The sequence below is a fragment of the Geospiza fortis genome, unplaced genomic scaffold (genome assembly GCF_000277835.1).
Source record: "Geospiza fortis unplaced genomic scaffold, GeoFor_1.0 scaffold32, whole genome shotgun sequence".
Taxonomy (NCBI): Eukaryota; Metazoa; Chordata; class Aves; order Passeriformes; family Thraupidae; genus Geospiza; species Geospiza fortis.
In genome coordinates, this window is record NW_005054428.1 from 1,862,779 (window position 1) to 1,869,462 (window position 6,684).

Consider the following 6,684-nt stretch of genomic DNA (forward strand, 5'->3'; position numbering starts at 1 on the left):
CATCATCCTCTGGAGCCAGCTGAGCAGTCAGGGGCACTCAGTGGCTGAGAAATCCCTGGGGTGGCTTTCCAGCGAGGCCCTGGCTGGTGGAACAGCTCCCAGTTTGTGTTAAGAGTTTATTTCATCATCCTCTGGAGCCAGCTGAGCAGTCAGGGGCACTCAGTGGCTGAGAAATCCCTGGGGTGGATTTCCAGCGAGGCCCTGGCTGGGGCTGAGGGGCAGGATCAGCTCCCCGGGGATGGCACCAAACCCAGCTGGGGCTGAGGGGCAGGATCAGCTCCCCGGGGATGGCACCAAACCCAGCTGGGGCTGAGGGGGTGCTGGGCTTGTGCAGGAGCCCCCACAGGCAGGGCAGGGTGAGCAGAGCCCTGGGGTGGGTCAGGGACCCCCCCTCATCTCCTTGGGCATGCCCTCAGTGAGGACCTGCAGCTCCTGAATGTCCCAGCTGGAGAGGGCACACAAAGCCCGGCTTAGGTCAGCTCTGAGCCAGCTCTGGACAGTAAATGGGCAGTCAGGGCCAGCAGGTCACCGTGGGGAGGGGAATGCAGCAGGGGAGGGCAGCCAGGTGGGAATGAGGAGGAGGGAAGGACTGGTTGGAACAGGGGCTGGGTGATTTCTAAGATCCCTTCCAACCCAAACCCTGTGATTCCATAAGGGAGCACAGCCCTGCCTGGGCTCAGGCTCAGGTTTAAATCCAGCTCTGCTGGCCCAGTGGAGGGAAGGAAAAATTGGGGAAAAACACTGAGTGCAGAGCCTGGAAACCAACGTGGCAGGCAAAGGCAGCCCTGGAGCTGTGTCACAAATGCACTTTTGTTTGCCTGGGCAGACTGAGCTCTGCAGGGAGCCAGGGCTGTCACCTGGGCAGGGCAGGTACAGAACTGCTCTCCATTCTGGGTCCCTCTGCTGCCCATGCCAGCACTGCACAGGAGCTTTGGAAAGGCTGCTTGAAGTTGGTGGCAGACCAAAACCTGTGGCTGTTGCAAGTGTGGTCCCAATGGACAAGAAAAAGAATTCCTTGATTTTGCTTTAAGCCCCAGAGAGGGGAAAAATAAGACCAATTGATTGTATTGTCAATGAAACAGCAGATGAATCATTTGGTCCCCAAAGCTGCAGAGAATCTGTTTTTATCTTTGACCTTCTGAAGGTTGGAGTCACTCTAAAAAAACCAAAAGAAGAAAATCCTGAAAGGGTTTGTTCCAGAGGAAATTTTGCACATGGTTTAATGTGAGTAATTTAAAATAAAACTACTGCTGTAAAGCACTCTGTCAATCTCCTCGTGTGTGTAATGTCCCATCCTGAGTGACTTACTGCACACCTGCCAAATGTAGCATCCTGAAATCTGTATATTTATTTAAATCTATTGATTTTTTTTTTAGGCAGTAATTTTCAATGTATAATTTGTAATAAATAATGACAACAGTCAGTGGTGGTTTCCTTCCTTATTTGGTGGCTGGGGGTGGTGGGTGAGGTGAAAGGAATCCAGATGGCCAAAAGAAACGGGAAAGGGAGGTTGGGAATGGTCCTGGGCACATCTCCGTTCCAAGTGAACCCATCTAGAATCCTTCTGGCTGACTCAAACATTCCTTAACTTCAACACCTTCTTCCTTCCTGGATTTCTCTGGCAGCAGGGATGGGGAATTCTCCCCAGGTTTGTGGATGTGGGACCAGTTTGGATCCTGGTGGTGTTTGCCCATGGTGGAGTCCAGTCCTTCCCCAGCCCTGTGGCTGTGGGGTCAGCAGGGCAGGGACTGAGCTGTAGATCTGGGAAGAAATCCTATTTTTATTTTAATTTTTATTTTATTTTTTATTTTATTTTTTATTTTACTTCTAAAATTTAATTTAATTTAATTTTGGTCTTCATTTTCTTTTCTCTTTTATTGTATTTTATTTCTAAATTTTATTTTGTTCTGTTTTGTTGTATTTTATTTTATCCATTATTATTATTTTATTTATTTATTTCAGTTCAAAAGCCATCATCTAAAAGATGATGTGAAGATGCTGTGGTGTCCTCCAATGCCCCTCAGTGCCACCAAGGACTGAGGGACAACCTGAGCCTGGCAGGAGCCCTGCACTGATGCCGACCTCTGTGCACAGCCTTGGGCACAGATTTAATTACCAGCCCTAATTAGGCAACACCCGAGGGAAGAAGATGCTGGAGAGCATCTTAATTAGGGTGAGAAGGGATAAGAAGGGACTGTGCATGTTCTTGAGTTATTGAATTTGCTGATAAAGATTAGCTGAAGGAGGCGTATTTTATAAATTCTCACAGGTAACAGGAAAGAGCAGAACAATAAAACTTCATTTAAGTGGAAAACACAGGAAATCAGGCAACTTCCAAAGGCAGCTCTGAGTATAAGAGATGGAGCATCTTTAATAAGACCCAGATTTTTTCCTATTGACAATTCCCATCCAAATGGACACTTTGTGCCCTGCATGTGACTCTCTGATTTTTCAGGAATTCCTGGAAAAAGCCCTTCCCTGATGGTCCACAGGCAGCAAACTTTTCTCCTGCTCCATGGCACAGTTCTGTCCTCATCAGAATGGGCAGTGTTATTATTTTTGATGGGACTTTGTTCCCTTTTAATATCTGTTGAACTGGTTCTGCCTGGGAGAAGATGTGGTGACATAAAATAGGGAGAAGTTGAAAGAAGCAGCCCCAGACCTGTGGAGGAGACTCTGACCACCAGGACCATGGAGATTTTGCAGGTAGATTTTACCACAGAAATGGTAAATTGGTGATTTTGGTTTCTCATCTGAGGTGGGCTGGGAGAGGAGGAGAAAATTGAAATGGTCACACAGTTAAGGGATCACACAGTTAAAATTGCATTAATTAGCTGTGCTGAGTAATGAATTAGCTCCAGGTAAGCCCATCCTGGGTAAAACTCTCTCTCCTCTTGTCGCTATACAGACAACAAATAAAACAACACTCACGTTGGAACCTCCAAGGTAAAGAGAAGGGCAGTTTATTTTCTGACTCCAACATTTATAGATTTCCAATTGTGATAGTGGATTGGAGGATGAAAGTGTCACCTCTCCAATGACACTGGGCAAACCAAGAGTTCATCAGATTTCTCCTCCTCCAGAAAAGAATGTAAAACAATAATTATTTACAGAAAAGTGTGTGAGAAAGTTCATTACAAGAACATCAGAAGGCTTAGAAGAGCTCAGAGGAACAGGGGGACATCCCCTGTGCTGGGGACGGGGAGGGAGGTTCCCCTGGCTCAGCCTGTGCTGGAATTGCCATTCCTGAGTGCCCCTGGAAGCACAGCCTGGAAAACAGGGTGTGAACACCTTGCTGAGCATCTGTGCCCGTGAATTGGTGGGAAAACACCTCGAGGGCTGGGCTCTGAGGGGGAGAATGACAAAGCTGATCTGGGAGACTTTCCCAGGCTCTGGGATCTCCTCTTGCCTGAGGTGGGGCTGGTCTTGAAGCAGCCACAAAGCAGAGCGACCAGCAGAGGCTGGAAAATCCAACTGGGATTTAGGAGAGCCCTCACAGAGGCTGGAAAATCCAACTGGGATTTGGGAGGGCCCCCAAGAGCACTGGAAAATACAACTTCGGGTTGGGAGAGCCCCAACAGAGGCTGGAAAATCAGGCTGGGAACTGGGAGAACCCCCAAAGACGCTGGAAAATCCAGCTGGGAATTGGGAAAGACCCTGCAGAGGCTGGAAAATCCAACTGGGATTTGGGGGAGCCCCAACAGAGGCTGGAAATTCCAACTGGGAGCTGGGAGAGCCCCAACAGAGGCTGGAAAATCCAACTGGGAGTCATGAGAGTCCCCACAGAGGCTGGAAAATCGTCTCCCATGTCCCTCCAAAGACAGGGATGTCCCCTTGGCACATCCTTCCATTCTGACCCCATTATCTGCAGTATGTGGTACCCAGTAAATCACCCTGAAGCTTTTTCCAGTTCTAATCCATGAAAATCTCCACGCCTTCATTCCAGCAGCGAGACTGCAGCAGCTCAGAGAAGATCTGGGCTGGGAATGAGCCCCTCCCCAGGGATTTGATGGCAAATCCGAGGTGCTGCTCTGTGACTTTGTTGTTAAAAGGGAATAATTCTCCCTCCAGCTCCGTTGCAGGGGGAGGAGGAGGAGGGAGCACACACGGAGCAATTAAGAAAAATGTCTTTGACCTTCAGCAACTTAATCAGTTGCCAGTGTTCCTCCTAATAGTGTGCTAATGGTTAAGTTCTCCTGGCTGCCATAAAAAGTGCTATAACTGGAGGCTACAATAAAGTGCTGATCAACCCATCAAGTGAGTCAATCCAAAAGTAATATCTGTCTTTGTAATGACTGCAATAAAAGCCATGCCAAAGCCAGGAGATGACGTGAATAGGAATGCTGCTTAATTATGCTGGGCTGCTCTGCTGGGTGCTCATGCCACAGTGCCAGCCTGCTCTGGGGTGACGCTGCCAGAGCCAAACTTTGCATTTGTGTGGTCTCCAAGGACGGTCCTGAGGGGTTTGGACAGATCTACAGCCAAGCCAAGCAGAGTTTTGGTGCAGAAAAAGGTGTTGAATTTGGGTTGGGGCTGTTTATCCTGACAAAATGCAGGAGGGAGACATCACTGTGAGGGACTGGGGCTGGGAAAGGGGGAAAAGGGTTTATAGATTTTAGGTATCCTGGTGTTAAAGACAGCAGGGTGAAAGTTCCCTGTGCTAAAATGGGATTGATGACAGAGGGGAAAGCCAGGCTCAATCAGCAAGACCCTTCCAGGCACTGGGGTGGACCTGAGGGGCTGGCTGGAAAATCCAACTGGGATTTAGGAGAGCCCCACAGAGGCTGGAAAATCCGACTGGGAGTCCCTGCATGGGGGAGCCAAACTTTGCATTTGTGTGGTCTCCAAGGACGGTCCTGAGGGGTTTGGACAGACCTACAGCCAAGCCAAGAAGAGTTTTGGTATTGAATTTGGGTTGGGGCTGTTTATCCTGACAAAATGCAGGAGGAAGGCATCACTGTGATTCCCTCTGTGAGGGGTTGGGGCAGGGAAAGGGGAAAAGGGGAAAAGGGTTTATAGATTTTAGGTATCCTGGTGTTAAAGACAGCAGGGTGAAGGTTCCCTGTGCTAAAATGCGATTGATGCAGAAAGAGAGGAAAGCCAGGATCAGTCAGGCAGACCTTTCAAGGCACTGGGGTGGACCTGGAAAATCCAGGGGCTGGCTGGAAAATCCAACTGGGAGCCAAGACAGCTCCCCACAGAGGCTGGAAAATCCAACTGGGAGCTGGGAAGCTGGGAAGTTGTCGCCTTCCATGGCATAAACCCATCCCTGAGTGTTTGCCATGGAAGGCAGTGACCAAGAACCCTTCCAAGGTCACTCACGGGCAGAGGAGCAGAGGGCTGGAGGATCTCTCCCTGCCTGATGCCTTGTCTGGATTTTCCTGTGAGCTGGGGATTCTTGGCACCCCCAGGCACTGCCCAGGACAGGATGGAGCACAACCCCAAGCCAAGTTTTGTCTGTGCTACCCTTGGCACAGGTGAATAACAGAACAAACCACCCCTGGGGCCTGGAACCTCCCCTTGGGGAATTGTCCTGCTGTGCAGGGAGCTGCAGGGAGCACAAAGGGACGGAGAGGAACTCCAGCTGCTCCCGCTGCAGGGATGGCTGCTGGCTTTGTGAGAAACAGCTGCTCACTTTAAAATTTTTAAAAGGTTTATTAAACCTTAATGAAGAATTACAACAAAAGGACTAAATAAGGAAAAATTGCAGCGCTGGGAGGTGCCCTCGTGGAAATCACATGGCTGGTTCATCTTCAAGATGGATGCTGAGGCTTTTATACCCCTGGGGGTTGCATCAGCCAGCCCTGGCCCCTCCCAAAGTCTGTCAGGCAGCTCTTCTGTGTCATTTATCAGTGAAAACTGCTTTGTAACTGGATTAGAAATCAGGTGTTGCCATGCTGCACCCCCTAAGCACCAAACTTTTCCATTTCCACCTGCCCCAGGTAAAGGACACCTGTGCAGCTTCTTTGTACCTGTCCTGGACAGCCCAGGCTGTGTGATAGCAGCAATACAGGGGGAAAGGGAACTATGGGGAGAGCAGAGGGCATCTAAACCACAATAACATAACTGTTAAAATAGGTCAGAAACTGTTGTAAAATAGTTGATAAATCGTTAAGCATGTGCTGTTAGTTTGGCTGTTATATTGTAAAAGGGGTTAAAAGGGGAGTTATTAGAAATTACACCTCAGTAAAGTGCACCACGAGCCAGCCTGGACAGAGCTGTAATGGCCAATCAAGGCCTAAAACCTTCATGCAAATGAAAGATCCAAAAAGAAACCAATCCAAAGGGACAAAAAACAGGATAAAAAGGGGCATCTGACCCAGGGAAGCTGTGCTGCTCCATCAGGGACATCTCTGGAGCATCCTCCAAGGGAACGCTCCTGCTAGGCCCCCTTGCTTTAGGCCTTTCTTTTTTTATAATAAATGCTAAAATCGCTTTAGCACCGGGAGCCTGCTCTCGTTTTTATCAATAACTGTACATCAATTAAGCTTCTCTTAATATCCACACAATATTCATCCCTTAACTGCGCGAGCCAATCACCTCGTTATCCATCTCCAACGGCTTCCTCCAAAACATCCCACAGCTCTGGGACCCCTGCAGGCACAAAGGAGCAGGAACCCAGCGTGGAGCTGGGGGCAAACACACCACAGCCCTTCAAGGAATTCCTCCCCCATCGGCAGGGAA